The sequence below is a fragment of the Bos indicus x Bos taurus genome, chromosome 15, assembly GCF_003369695.1.
Source record: "Bos indicus x Bos taurus breed Angus x Brahman F1 hybrid chromosome 15, Bos_hybrid_MaternalHap_v2.0, whole genome shotgun sequence".
Taxonomy (NCBI): domain Eukaryota; kingdom Metazoa; phylum Chordata; class Mammalia; order Artiodactyla; family Bovidae; genus Bos; species Bos indicus x Bos taurus.
The window spans coordinates 2,634,365-2,650,356 of record NC_040090.1 but is presented as its reverse complement, the minus strand read 5'-3'; the positions used below and the strand labels follow the sequence as shown (position 1 = coordinate 2,650,356).

At 45.5% G+C, this 15,992-nt stretch overlaps 1 pseudogene; it reads right to left on the bottom strand.

Moving 5' to 3' along the window:
* Positions 1 to 1,501: 1,501 nt before the first annotated feature.
* On the bottom strand, positions 1,502 to 15,687 carry LOC113906000 (annotated as a pseudogene).
* Between the last annotated feature and the right edge of the window lie 305 nt (positions 15,688 to 15,992).

Below are 15,992 nucleotides of genomic sequence, written 5' to 3'. Positions count from 1 at the left end.
CCCCTGGGAGCGGTGGCTGGGGGCCGCGCTAAAGCTGGGCGTGGGCCGGAGCTGCTTGGATGTCAGGGTGGGGTGCTCCCAGGGCCTGACGCCTGAGAGCCAGGAATCGCAGACCTGCAGTCCATGGCAGGAAGGCTGGGTCCTCTTCCGCCTCAGACACAGTGAAGAGAAGCCCTGGAAGGTTCAGGAAAAGGTGGGCTTCCAATCTTGGAGAGGGTGGAAGACAGAGGGTGTTTGGATCCGTCAGTAGCCGTGTAGAGAGCCACACAGAACAGCTCTGGAGTCTCTCCATGGGCCAAGCAAGGGCAGGCAGGGAAGTGGGATTGAATTTAGGCGTATGTCTGTTGAAAGAAAGAAGCCTCGGGGGACTGGGGTGTCTGGGGAATATAGGCATGCATAAGTGGACCGTCAGCGAGAAAGGCTGGCGGCCTCCCCGAGATGGACAAAGTGACCCACAAAGGGATGGACACACAAGGGCGTCCAGACATACAGAGAGACGCTGAGAGCAACACAGACGCACACACGGCATCAGGTCCCCAAACTCAGGCAGGCCCGTGGGCTGGGGCACGCGACTCAGGCGCAGAGGCGGGCAGACACACCCAGAGACAGGCGCTCAGGTGTGGCTGAGACAGGCAGATGGGCGACACAGGCTATGGTGAACGGGACAGACGCACGTGGAATCTGGCAGCCGTGTACCCAGGCGGACACACGGCCACGCGCCTGCATGGATGGGTGGCCACCGAAACAAGCAAAGAGCGGTGAGTGGATGCAGAAGACGCCCCAGATGGCTTCTGACAAAGACTTGGGCACGAAGAAGTCACACAGACCTGCAGAAGGCAGACAGTGGGGTTCAGCTCCGTACTTCCTGGGCACCCTTCTGGATAGACCCTGCAGGCTCACAGGCTGAAATCTGGGTAGAAACCAGGGAAGCCTTGGAAATGGTTCAGGCATCTGTGGAATCTGGACTCATGGGAGAAAGTTGCTGACAAGCGTGGCCTGGGGCTGCCTTCTCTTTCATCCCAGAAACGTGTGTGTAGATACATCTGACCGCAGCTCCTGCACCCATGATTCTGGAACATTCCTAGCTCTAAACCTGCTAGCTCTTCTCTCCATCGCGTTTAAGGGATGTTAGCATTATGGTGGCTCAGATGGTGAAGAATCTGCCTGTCAGTGCAGGAGACCTTCTCCTTCCCTGGGTTGGGAAGATCCCCTGGAGAAGGGAATCTTCTCCACTCCAGTATTCTTGCCTGGAGAATCCCATGGACAGAGGAGCCTGGTAGGTTTCAGTCCTTGGTGTCGCAAAGACTTTGACGCGACTGAGCGTGCGCACACACACACACAGCATCGTCCAGTGTGAGAAGGGGGTGTTCCTCCATCTACTGAAAGCCTTGAGAGGGTCTCCACCACCCAATGCACAGGGGCCCTCCCTGCCTGGGTGTCCCTGCCACGGGGCTTTGGAGGCTGGGTGGCGGGTCCGGGGGTCCCCCAGTGCCTGCATCGATCAAGAGGGCTCCTCCACTTGCCCCCGCCTCTCCCCTCCATCCACGTGGGTAAAGAGCACGACCCACCGTGGGCATGGAGGCTGCCAGAAGGTGACCTTCGGCTGGCCCAGCACTGCGTGTAAGGGGGTCACAGCCCCGACGATCACATCCCCTTTGGCGGAGAAGAAGTCTGAGGGCCTGGATGCTGGCAGGTACCCTGGGGTCCGGACAGTGTCCCCCGCAGGCATTCCTGAGAGCAGGGCCCCAAGGACCCGGGCACAGGGGCTGCCCTGTCCTGTGGGCGGGAGGCTAGGGCCTCTCGGCCAGCAGACCCCCTGGGCCTGGCTTCCCCCGGAGGCTCCAGACACCTGTGCTGGGTCTTTCGGAGACCCTGAACCGGACCACAGTGAGCGTCGACGAGCTCCCAGACTTCAGCCTCCGCCACTGTACCCTGGGGCTTCTCCAGGGCTCGGCGACACGCTTCCAGCCCTCACCCCGGCAGCCTCATCCTGGCCGCTCACACTCTGACTGGTCCTGATGCTCCTGACGTCCTGGCTGAGGGAGGCATTGGCTGGTACAGTGGGAGCTGGGGGTGCGCCCTGCCCAGCACGCCCTTCCTTTCTTCCAGGATGCTGCGGCAGGGGGCCCGTGTTTCTAAAGGCCTCAGACCTCCCTGCCCAGGGTCTCCTGGGCCTGCTCACACCGCAGAATCTTTGAAGCCAAAGTTAACCCAGTGATCCCAGCAGAGAGCCTGAGGTCTCCAGGGAAGGGCTGGAGAACAGGCCAGAGAAGCAGCTGGTGGCCTGTGGCTGCCGGCCTCCAGGAGGCCTGACTGTCACCAGGGTGGGGAAGCTGACATGGGGCTCCCAGGGGCCGCGGCCTTAGGGGTCAGCTTCAGTCTGCTTTCGGCTGTACTCATAGTTGGGTGGCAAGGACCCCGATGGGCCTCCGTTTTCTCTCCTGTGGTAGGAAAATACTGGAGTCCATGGATGGTTCTTAGACTTGACTTCAGCAGCAAAACCTTCTTGTGACTCCTGACAGAGGCTCGGTGTGTGAAGTCAGGTGGGGCTGAGACACTCTCTGTGAGGCCGGGGCGGTTTTGCCTTGCGTTTTGCCCGCTGGCCTCTCCCTGGCCTCTCTCGGTGGTTTCGTGGGCTTCCTGAAAGTATCTTCCGCCTGTAAGGACCACAGTGTGATGCTGGGGCCTGAATGTCCCAGAAGGCTTCTTTCTGGGAGAATTCTAATTTTCCTTTGTTTTGAATTGTACACTTTACTTTTTCTTCCAGTTTTATTGAAATAGAATTGACATGTTGTTGTTTAGTTGCTAAGTCGTATCTGACTTTTGCGACCGCATGGACTGTAGCCCACCAGGCTCTGCTGTCCATGGGATTTTCCCAGGCAAGCATACCGGAGCGGGTTGCCATTTCCTTCTCCAGGGGATCTTCTCGATACAGGGATTAAACTCTCAGCTCCTGCATTGGCAGGCGGATTCTTTACCACTGAGCCCCCAGGGAAGCCCATAATTGACATACAGCCCTGGATAAGTTTAATGTGTACAGCATGACAATTTGACTCACATACATCAAGAAATGATGACCACAGTAAGTTTACTGAACATCCATCATCAGAGACAAAAATAAAAGAAAGAAATTTCTTTTCTTGTGATGAAAACTGGTAGGATTTACTCTCGAAACAGCTTTCATATGTAGCATACAGCAGGGTTAATTATGGGGATTCCCTGGTAGCTCAGGTGGTAAAGAATCTGCCTGTAATGTGAGAGACCTGGGTTCAGTCCCTGGGTTGGGAAGATCCCCTGGACGAGGGCATGGCTACCCACTCTGTATTCTGGCCTGGAGAATTCCGTGGACAGAGGAGCCTGGCAGGCTGCAGTCCACGGGGCCACATATTTATCATGCTGTGCGTTACATCCCTAGTCTTATTTATAACTGGAAGTGGGTGCATTTTGCCTATCTTCATCCAGTTTTCCTTCTTCTCCCTTCAGTTTTCAAGTGAATATAACCACAGGAGCATTGGAATAGCTGTAACTGTTTTTTTTATTTTAAAAAAATTGATTGGAGTATAGTTGATTTACAATGTTGTTAGTTTCAGGTGTGCAGCAAAGTGATTCCGTTTTATATATATGTATACATATCTCCATTCTTTTTCAGATTCTTTCCCCATGTAAGTTATTATAGAATACTGAGCAGAATTTTTCATGCCATACAGTAAGTCCTTGTTGGTTTTATATTATAATATTTTATATATAATAGCATTATATTATATATACATAATAGTGGGTGTTTGCTAATCCTAAACTCCTAATTTATCTCTCCCTGCAAAGTCTCTGCTTTGGTAACTCTAAGTGAACTTACTTACTAAAAAGAAGCAGACTCACAGATTTTGAAAGCATACTGCTAGTTGTAATCTTGACCCAGGAGGGATGGGGGCTGAGGAGGGGCCAGGGAGTGTCTGGACTTGGGTTAGAAGGGCGTGCGCAGGGATTATACACTGTGCTTGAGGGGAGACCAGGAACACGGAGTGAGCAGGGGCTGTTAATACACGAAGGGCCCACGGATTGTGCCAGGGACAAACACAGTCATGGTTCCAGAGAGCTCAGGTGAGCGCCGGAGGGCAGGTATGAGGGGGGCAGTTTCGGGGCAGAAACGACTGCACAGTGTGGAAAGCACCCTTGAACCCACGCTCCCATTCGGTCCTCATTATCCTCCAGGTGACTCAGGACTTACATTCTCATTTTACAGGCAGAGAGATGGAGCAATTTGCTCCGGGTCACGAAAGCCGTAAATGCGAGATCCAGGCTTAGAACCTGAGTCACCTGGACCCGGCCCCACTCCGGCACCGAGTGACAAGGCAGTCCTTCTGAAACGGGACAGGGCGTCACCCGCAAGGGCCGCTCGGATAACACGGCGGGGGCGGCTTGTGTGGTTTGAAATATCTCCCAATGCAGGGGGTGGATCGGCCGAGCTTTGTCCTTCCCCACCCCGGCTGCCGCACAGAGCAGGCTGCACATCCTGCCACGAGCTCTAGAAAAGCCTCGGGAGGCTCAGGGCTGCCACGTCCCTGCCCTGGCTCATGGCTGAAGCCTGAAATTTCTTCTCTGTTGTATAACATCCCCATTCCCACCCACCCCCCAACCCCCATCAATGAGAAGGAGCCCAGTCCTCGTACAGGAGGCTCCCCTAGTGCAAGCTCTCAGGAGACAGCTTGGACATTCCCCAGGATTCAAACCCTGACTCAGACCCTGCCATCTGTGAGCCTAGCAAGACATTCAATTCCCTGGGTCTCACTTTCGTTTCTCCAAAGATGGGAGCTATGGTGCATCCCACTCGCTCGGCCGTTGTGAAGCTTAAATGTGATAATTAGGCGTTCAGCAGAGCTTGGTAAATTTTAAAACGCTGTGAAAAATAAGGGATGGCTGAGCCAGGACTGGAAACATAGCAACAGCAGCATATTAGTGTTAATAGCGTCTCAGGGACGCTCCCAGCAGCAGGTGGGCGGGAGGACGGGGTGCAGGGACTGTGCACTGGGCAGCCTGAAGGGGGCGCCAGGGAGGACAGAAAGTGCAGGGCGGGAGAGCAGGGTCCAGGAGCACTCATCCCGGCCAGCCATCTGCTTTACAAAATGAAGCTTCATTGCAGCGCTGTCACAATAACTTGTTTAGTGTTGCCTTCGGCTGCTTTCTCATCCTCCTGGAAGACGAGCAGCTTTGACAGAGGCTGGATCAGCCAGCAAGGCCTAAAATATTTACAGTCTGTTTCTTTCCAGAAAAAGTTTATCTGATGCTGCTTTAAAAGCAACTCTTAATTTACAAGAAACACAGAGGAGGGTGACATACGTGTTTTCCATTGCCGAGTGACAGATCATCGCAAATTTAGTTGCTTAAGATCATGAGCGAACATGAGTTCTTGGGTCTGATGCACAGTGAAGGCAAACGATACTGAACTGTCAGGGTCTGGAGCAGAGGGAGGGAGGGCCACGCAAGGAGGCGAGTGGCTCCTGCCCCCCAAAACCTCACTCTCCCAAGGGGTTCAACAAAGCATTCTTTTTTTTTTGAATTGATATTTAAAAACAAGTTTTTATTGGCATACAGTTATTTGTTCTTATTTACAAGGTTGTGTTAGTTTTGAGTGTACAGGGAAGTGGATCAGTTATACATGTGCATATATCCGCTGTTTTCTTTTTTTTTAAAGACTCTTTTTGCGTATAGGCCATTACAGGGTATTGAGTAGAGTTTCCTGAGCTACACAGCTGGCACTTACTAGTCATCTATTTTATCTACAGTAGAGTGTATATGTCAGCCCCAGTTTCTCAGCGTCCTCCTCTCCGCACTTACCCCTGGTAAACTTGAGTTTGTTTACTGCATCCATGACTCTACTTTTGTATCAGCAAACATTAATCGTTTTGGACTTTTTTAATTGGGGTATAATCGCTTTACCATGATGTGTTAGTTTTTGCTGCACGGCAAAGTGATCAGCTGTGTGTACACTTGTGTCCCCTCCGTCTTGAGCCTCCCTCCCCCCAGGTCCTCACAGAGCACGGAGCCGAGCTCCCTGTGCTAGCCGGCAGGCTCCCGCTAGCTGTCCGTCTCGTGTATTACGTCAGTGCTGCTTTCCCAACTCCTCCCACTGTCTCCTCCCCCCACCCCCAGTGTCCACAAGCCTGTTCTCCACATCTGTATTCTTGCCCTGCAAGGATGTCCATCTGTACCGTTTTTCTAGATTTCATATATATATATATGTCGGAGCCGCATTAGGCATTACTGACAAAGTGGAGGCACGGTCCCCAGCCCCCTCTCCTCATTCCGCAGGCACGGCCGGGGATGAAGGAGTTAGGCCTTGTAATTCTGACTTGTCCTTTCCTCTCCTCGGCTGAGTTGACTGAAAAGGAGTATTAAGGTGCTTATTGTTCTTGAGAGGAGCATGAGAAGGCACAAAGTCTTCTGCAGCTGTGCTCAGAAAATAATTCATAAAGTTAATCATTGACATTTGTTCAAGGACTTTTACAAAAGAGTGTTCCAGGATGAACACATAGGCCGTAGCTTGAGGCCATGGGAGGGATTGATATCTGAAGCCTATTTCTGAGGAGAATGTGTATGGCAAAGGAGTTTACTGAATTTAGGGCTTAGAAATAATTAAAACAGAAGTTAAAGATTTAAGGAATGTTGTAAAGTTAGCATATTTTTCTACAGCTTATAGAAGTTAGGAATTTTTAGAGACACTATAGCTAGAAGCCTTTTTAAGAGATAGTGAGCTCAGGATGTTAGGGGCAAACAGGATTTTAGGAAGATAAGTAGTAAACGGAGGAATGTAGCATGAGTTACAATGTAATCACAAGTTAACTATAGGACACACTAGAAGAGGTAGATAATAGATGATAAGGCTGATTTCCAGAGAATCACTGAAGCAGGAACTCTGAAGAGCAACAATGATTTATGGAGATAATAAAAATGGGAGAAGGGGAACTGAAAATGTCAAACCTCTGGCCTAATGTTTTTGTAAAAGTATAAAAGAGAATCTTAAACTTGAAATAAACAAGCAGTCCAAGAAAACTGAGAGGCTGTCTCATTCGCCGACACCATTCACCTCTTCAGGTTGAATCCTTGGCTGCTGGAGTTGGACTCCGGCATATATATATATATGTGAGTTACATCCAATATTGGTTTTGTTCTTTCTGACTTACTTTATATTACAGACTCTAGTTTCATCCACATCGCTACAAATGACCCAATCTTGTTTCTTTTTTTTTTTTTTGACTAATATTCTTTTCTATATATGCACAGCATCTTATTTTAATCCATTCTTCTGTCGATGGACATTTAGGTGCTTCTGTGTCCTGGCTATTGAAAATAGTGCTGCAGTGAACACTGGAGTACATGTGTGTTTTTGAATTACGATGTCTCAGGGTATGTGCCAGTAGGGGGATTGTTGGGTCATTTCGATAGTTAATGGTAAGGTTAGGGAGGGGTGAAGTTGGTTGTTCAAGCTTCTTGGTGCAGGACTCTTTTGTCCAAATAGGTCGGGTCATGATGTTCCTATAAACCTCCAATAAAGACAATGTTTTTCTTGGTTCTGCCACTTTTTGTCTCTGTATGAATGGAAAACCCTTATACTCTTAAAGGTCAGAACCTTGAGTACTGGCTCTCTTATATATTTTAAGCTATAGGCAACATTCTTAACTCTAAACAAAAGCATAGACTACAAAGGCTAAAGTAAAAGAAACATCTAATCTAATGTGGAGGCAGAGTTGTTCTTCCCTGTTACAAAATGACCCGTATTTATTATCTTATAATGTCCACGAAACGGCCGTCAGGGCATGAGTTATCCATGTCTTCTGCTCAGGGTCTCCTGCAGCTGAAATGTAAGCTCTGGGTGGGATAATAATCTCACCTGAGACTCAAAGTTCTCTTACAAGTCCCTTCGGGTTGTTGGCAGAATTCATTGCTTTGTGAGTTTAGGACTGTGGTGCCCATTTCCTTGGTAGCTGCGGGCCAGGAGCTGGTTTCGAGCCCACCCATCCCTCTTGGCCCTCTCTCACCGAGTGGCAGCTTGCTTCTACAAGGCATGTAAGACGATGTCTCTACTGTTTTGAATTTCTCTTTGAGGCTTCTTCCCTGGTGGCTCAGACGGTAAAGCATCTGCCTACAATGTGGGAGATCCAGGTTCAATTCCTGGGTTGGGAAGATTCCCTGGAGAAGGAAATGGCAACCCACTCCAGTACTCTTGCCTAGAAAATCCCATGGACAGAGGAGCCTGGTAGGCTACAGTCCACGGGCTTGCAAAGAGTCGGACACGACTGAGCAACTTCACTTTCTCTTTGAGGCTGACTCCATCAGGTTAGACCTGGTCAGGCTAACTGCCTCTACTAATTGGGCACCCTATCACATCTTAAAAATCTGGTACTCTCATAACAGAAGTGCTATCCCATCATGTCTTAGGGGCTGCCCTCATCCAAGGAGAGGGGATTGTAGAATTCTGCCCACTCCAACCACTCAGACAAATCTAGAATGTAGAATATTTATAACACAGCAGTGTGTCTCAAAACAAGTGAAAAGGAAGGGGGACTGTATGAGATTAAAAGAAGGCAAAAAATGTAGCAGTCAGATGCAGTGCTTTAATTTAGACTGGACCTGGATTAAAACTAATAAAAACTACAAAACTCATTCTTGGGTAAATAAGGAAAATACGAATGAGAACAGGATATTGAATATTGTGATGGGATAATCAGTCATTTTCTTAGGTGTGGTAGTATTGCAGGGAAGAACCAAATCCAGCTTACTGGAACTGTTTCTTTGACTTGCTTTTCGCTGCCTTTGTTATTATAATCGTACAGAAGGGAACGTATCCCAAAGAACCCTGACCCTCTGCCTGACTGTTAAAAGCAAGTGTCTTTGTTCAGGACCTGTCCACCTGTGAATGGTCAGAAGCAAGAAATTAACACACCCCTGCCCAAGGCTTGCCATTCTAGGAGATATTTGCGAGATTAATGGCCTTTTTACTCTGTTTCCTAACCTCTCCCAATCTTTGACCTGTAAAAGAACCTGGCATTCAGACCTCATATGATGGCTGCTTTGAAACATTAGTCTGCCATCTTCTCTGTCTGCTGGCTTTCCAAATAAAGTATTCCTTGCCTCAATACCTGGTCTCCGATTCACTGACCTGTCATGCGACAAGCAGAGCGAACTTGGACTCGGTAACAGTAGTATTATAATATCATAGTCATGTAGAAGAATATCCATAATATCCATAGTATTTAAAAAAGATCATTGAAGTATAACAAACACTCAGAAAAATTAATGTTGTACATGAATTTTCAGTCTAAACAGACCCGAGTTACTAGCACCAGATGGAAATCAAATACATCACTAATCCCTGGAGCCCTTCTGTGTGCCATTCCAATCATCACTCCTGACCCAGGTCTAACAGCACTGATTACTTTATTTTCTTTTGTCCTATATGTATCTGGAATCATATAATATATAGTCATTTGTGTCTGATTCCTTTCATTCAACATTATACTAGTCAGATCCATCCAGATGGTGCAGCAAACTATAATACTTTTGAGGGAATCACTACTTTTTCTTCATAGAGATGTCTAGTATGCTTTAAGAAAATTTTGCTGAATGGAGAAAATTCTGAATTCTATTTTTTCATGTTGAACTGTATGTTTCAGTGAAAATAAGTATTTACGCACATGCATTTTTTGACCTTTAGTTAGAACACCTACTTTTCTTTGATAATTTCTTTTAAGACAAAAATCATAAAATTATGATCTTTTGAATGTTTCATCAAATTTAAATGTTGAATGAAAAATGGTTGACTTTATTATTTCATTCCAGTTCAGAAGAGAAATTTCTCCAAGTCAATCAGGGACTCCACCAAAAAGAGTCTTGTCACAAGTCAATATAATCCAAGCCACAATTATGTAAATTCAGAATTAAATCTTGTACATTGATTTGTATGTTTGTTTAGTTTTTCTTTTCAATGGAACAGATAAATTTCAATTTCAATGCCTTCCAATTTGCAAGACTTGCTTTCAATACTTGGAACTTGCTAAAATCTTCAAAAGTTGAAGGTTCTTGTGCTCCATTCCTTACATTTTTTGATTAAAGATCAAGATTTCTAACTGATTTTAAATAAATACAATTCATATTTTGGGAACATTTAAACAAAGGAGCTCAATATTATTGTAGATCACTCAGGTTGATTAAAGAGGAGCATTTCAAAGGCTTACATACTTCTACAATGCTGTGGATAAGAAGCAGGAAAGAAATGTTGAGCTGCCATGCCAGAGAGCTTTTGTTTTTGTTATTCAATCCCATCTTGATCAAAACGTTTTGTACTCCCTTTTAAACTGTGTCGTATGAAAATACTTGTAAATGCTAAAGAGTATAGCTTCTATTTTGATGGAAAAACCATCATAACTTGTTTGGATGTGATTCTAAATTCTGTGTGCCACAGTTGACTTCAAATATAAGTCTGTGCCATAGGTTTCATAACTCATTAAGAACATCCTTTTCTTTTTTTCATGATTTCGTGCTTCAGTAAAACTTGTATTTGTTTTACCAGCACATAAACAAGGAATGTTGTCTTCAAGCTTGACGTTTTATGTGGAATTTACAGCAGCGTTCACAATAATGTCAGCTAATTTCATATTTGTCAGAATGAACTCTCAACAGCTTTGCTTTGTAGAATTGGGCCAAAAAAAAAAAAATCAAATTATTGGGGTAGATTTTCTGTTTGAAGTTTTTAATGACACTGACATAAAACCATTGTCATCATACTGTGTGAGATTATAGTTTTCTATTGGAGACAAGACACTGCCAAGTATTGTTTTACTTTCTCTCTGTGCACAAAACATTGAAATTAAAGAAATGACCTACATTACTTTCAATGAGTTTGAAAAGCTGTGCTTTGCAGAGTGAAATGTAAACACACCTGCTATTTTAAATTGTTGTCATCAGGCACAGTCTTTGAAAGCAAGGGGTAATGTATCTTCAGATGATTTGTATCTTCTACTGTTCAAGTCCTCATGGACACTACTGAGACATCTGCAATGCATGATAAATGACAAACATTTTGTGCAAAGTATATGTTCATCATTAATTGTCTTGAGTAAGATGCACTTCTGTTTCTTGCTACCAAAAGTGCTCGCTGCAAAATACGAAAATGGTATTGTCCTGACCTTTGCCTTGTACAAAAATGGACCAAAGTACTGTGGCGAAAGCTTTCGAGCTGCTCTCTAATACACAATAGCAGGAGGCCATTTATCCCTAGGAGTCAGCCTAGTGAACAACCTGTTGGCATCACGCGCTGAGTCATGGACCACGGTATAATTGGCTGGTACACCAGTCCTGCCAGGAGCAGCAGATTGGAATATTTCTCTCACCACCATCCTAGACCTAAGAAATGAGCTGTCTCTAGATGCTATGTCTGGGTGATTTCTTCTTCTTTTTTTTTTTTTTAATTTTTTGAGCAGAGGACACCTTGCTTGCTGTCCTTGGACAAGAGATTTCATTCTGGAAAGAATCAAAGAGAGACGAGATTTGGCTGATTAGTCTTTCAGATTTAAATGCATGTCAGTGTGATAGCCCCGCTTACTATATACATGTCCCCGCGCTGTTAGACTGACCACGGGAGAAGGCAGAAGTACAAAGCTGCAGGTCTGCCGAGCTATTGATTAGAAAGTGGGAAGTCTGGGACAAATGCTGCACTGACTAGGATGTCCGGACAACGGGCGTCAGTAAAGGCTGTCCTGGGGAAACCTTTCAGTTGTAAGTGTGCTTTTCGCTCCTCTCCTCCTTCCCTGCTCCCTCCCTCCGTCCCTGCTTCCTCCCTTCACCTTTCTTTTTCTTTCCTCCCTTTCTCTTTTTCTTCTTGAAGCATTAAAGCCTTTCTTTCCTTCAAGATAACTGATGCTAAATACAGGTGTATGGTTTCATGCCAGCAGCACTTCATTGAGGTATAATATGAATACAGTAACTGACATGATAGTGACTAAACAGGGCTTCCCTGGTGGCTCAGATGGTGAAGAATCCGCCTGCAATGCGGGAGACCTGGCTTCGATCTCTGGGTTGGGAAGATCCCCTGGAGAAGGGCACGGCAACCCGCTCCAGTGTTCTTGCTTGGAGAATCCCCACGGGCAGAGGAGCTTGGAGGGCTGCAGTCCATGGGGTCACAAAGAGTCGGACAGACTGAACAATGAAGCACAGCACACACAGTGACTGAACGACAACAACAAAATACACTAATTGTTGCAATTTAAGTGTGCAGATTAATGAATCTTGATAGCATACATGTACACATATAACCATCACACAGATTGAGGTATAGAAGATTTCCATAGCCCAGGAAATCCTTCCTGTTCCTTTCCAGACCATCATTCTTCCCTCATCCTCCAGAGGCAGCCACTATCTGTTTTCCATTTCCATAGGTTAGTTTGTCTACCTGAACTTCGCAGAAGTGGAACCTTTCCGTCTGGCTTCTTTCATGTATCATAACTTTCCTTTTTTTTGAGATTTGTCCATGTTGTTGTATGTATCAATGGTTCATTTCTTTAAAAACTGCTGAGTCTGAATAGACTACAATTCATTTATCCATCCTTCTGTCTCTGCACATTTGGGTTGTTTTCAGTGTTGAGTTGCTATGAATAAAGCTGCAGTGGACGTTGCTATGAAAGTTGTTTCGGGTGAACATAGGCATTTATTCTCATGAGTCCATGCCAAGGAGAAGGAATCACTGGGACACAGATGTATCTTTAACTGTATAAGAAACTGGAAAATGATTCTCCAAAGCCTATAATTTTATACTGATCATACCAAGGGTCAGAAAGCACACGGAGAGATTGGAGTTCTCGCTGCCGGAGTTCCCACATTGCTGGTGGGAATGTCTTGGCAGTTGTTTAAAATGCATCCAATTCCTTCAACAAATGTAGGCTAATTCAGATTTTATGATTATTTTTGTTTGTGAAGCTTATGTTTTTTAAGGAATTTGTCTATTTTCTCTGTTATCAAATTTATTGGCATAATGTTGATTATACTATCTCCTTATTCTATTTTATGATATCTATAGGATCTGTAGTAATGCCCTTTTAAAATTTATATTACGGGTACCTGGGACTTCTACTAATCTTTTCAAGGAAGCAAAGCATGAGTTTTTGCTGAGTTTTTAAAAATCTATTTTTATTAACAGCTTTGTTGAGGTATAATCGACATTCATCTATTTTTTATGTCATTGATCTTTTTCTCATCTTTGCTGCTTCTTTTATTCTATTTTCTTTGGGTTTAATTTGATCTTCATTTTCTAATTTCTTGAAGTGGAAGCTCAGATAATTGATTCAAGACATTTCCCCCCTAGTATAGCCATTTAGAACTCTAACGACTGCTTTAATATCATCCCCACCCCAAATTTTCATGTTTTTTATTAGTGCTCAGTTTAAAATACTTGCTTATTCCCATTTTTAATTTATTTTTCCTGCACAGGTTATTTAGGAGTGTATTCTTTAGTTTCTTTTAGTCATTAATTACTAACATTATTGGGCTTCCCTTGTAGCTCAGTTTGTCTCCTGCAGTGCAGGAGACCTGGGTTCGATCTCTGGGTTGGGAAGATCCCTTGGAGAAGGAAGTGGCAACCCACTCCAGTACTGTGGCCTGGAGAATCCCATGGACGGAGGAGCCTGGCAGGCTACAGGCCGTGGAATCTCAAGTGTTGCACATGACTTAGCGGCGACACCACCACCACAAACATTATTCACTGAATGCATTGTGGAAAGAGAACTTGCTTGTCTTGATTTCATTTCTTTGTGATTTACTGAGGCCTGACCAGCACATAATCCACTTTGGTGGATGCTCCACAGAAACTTGAACAGAATTTGGATTCTTCTGGCTTTGGGTGTGTGGCATTCCATGTATATCAATTAGATCAATTTGGTTAGTGGTATTCAACTATCTGCCCTTACTGACTGTGACCTACTTTTTCTACATATTACTGAAGAGAAGGGTTAGCATATCTACCTATGTATTTTCTTCACGTATTTTGAAGCTATGTTATTCGGTACATAAAGGTGTTCGATTGTTACGTCCTTCTGAAAAATTCATGTTTTTCTTCATCTCTGCTTGTGTTCTTTTCCTTAAAGTCTCGTGTTCAATAATAACATAGTCATGCTAGCTTCTTTATCTTAGTGTTTCCATGAAATATAATTTTTCATTCTTTTGCCTTCAGCCAATCTATGCCATATCTTTAAAGAGTGTCCCCTATAAAGAGCATATGGCACAAATGCCTATGGCTGATTCACATTGATGTATGGCATAAGCCATCACAATATTGTAAAGTAATTATCCTCCAATTAAATAAATAAATTTTAAAAAATAGAAAAAAAGAGCGAACAGCAGGTTATATCATTAAAAAGTCCCTTATTCTTCCATTAGCCTGACCCCCAGCTATAATTCTTTCATAAGGAGTAAAAGTCAATATTAATGAGCATAGAGACAAAAGGATAAAGAAAGGGTAACTGGAAACTCAAGCACGGTTGCGTTGGGGAATGGGAGGTTGGATGTGGTGATCAGTTTACTAGGATTACGCTATCTTTTAGCTCTGTGATATCAGAGAGTTGCCCTAGAACTCTGAGAATTTGGGGGCTGGACTAAAGAGGAAGAGGGAAAGGAGAAAGAGGCAGAAGGAAGCAGCCAAACAAATTTCACCAAGCTTGCAGCTTTTCTTATAGAGCTGGTAGTTCTTGCCCACTTCTGAGGTGCCAGTGAAAGCGTTCATTCTTTAGGGTAAGCTTCATATGGCATTGATGCTATTGATGCTTATCTCTCTGGGGAGAATGTGGGTGAGGATGAAGGACCCTTATCTAAGCTACATCCCATGGGGACTGAATTTTACAAATGACTTTTCTGATTGCGCCATCTATGTTTTTGTTCCTCAGACTGTAGGTCAAAGGATCCAGCATAAGGAAGACCATAGTGTAAAAGACAGGATCTTGTTCTCTGGGGATTTTGTCTGAGTTACTTCTCTGGCACATGAAGGCAAGTGTCGCAAAGAGAACAAAAGCAGTGAGATAGGAGGTGCAGGTGGAGAAGGTCTTGGCTTTCCCACCAGCAGACGTCACCCTCAGAATCGTTCTGATGATGAGCGGGTAGGAGACCAGGATGATTACGCCATTGGCCGGGAAGGTGAGTTTGGCAGAAAAGAGAGTGACAATCTCACTTTGCGTCGTGTTGCTGGAGGCAAGCTTTATCAGGGTGGGAGATGGAAGGAGAGGTGGATCTGATTGTCATCACAGAGGCGGAGGGTACAGGGGCACGCAGTACGCAGGATGGCCCTCGATGACCCCCAGACATAGGCCCAGAGACGTCACCACGTTATAGCTCAGCGGATCGCTAATGGCAACAAAGCGGTCAGAGGCCATCCCAGCGAGCAGGCAGAGTGAGCTGATGGTGAAGACGGTGGTGAAGATGGTGAGTGATGGTGAAGACGGCGAAGAAAAAGAACCGGGCTGCACATCGGCCACAGGAGGTGACCATTTGGCCGTGGTCGGTGTGGCCAGGATCGGAGGGGTGATGACCAAGATGCAGCAGGCATCTGGCAGGGAAAGAAGGCCCAGGAAGAAGCCCATGGTGTGCGGAGTTGGGTGTCCCCTGGGGTTAGAGTAAGCATCTCCACATTTCTCAGACTCTGGAGAAGCAATGGCAACCCACTCCAGTACTCTTGCCTGGAGAGCCCAGAAGGGCGACTAGATAGAAACTGAGAAACATCAGGAAGGGCTGAGTGGCCAGTTCCGGGTGGTCTGTGAACCCACAGAATGAACTCTGTCGCAGTGGTGAGATCTATTCGGCCACGGATTCCATGCAGCTGGGTGGCCTCAGAGGAGAATGGAATTAGACATTCCAGACCTGGAGGCCTGTGTCTTCTTTAGTGTCAGATGTTAGATGAAAATCTCATGGTTTTCTGCTCAGAGAGAGAAAAGAATGTTACGATTTAAAGAATCCGTAGG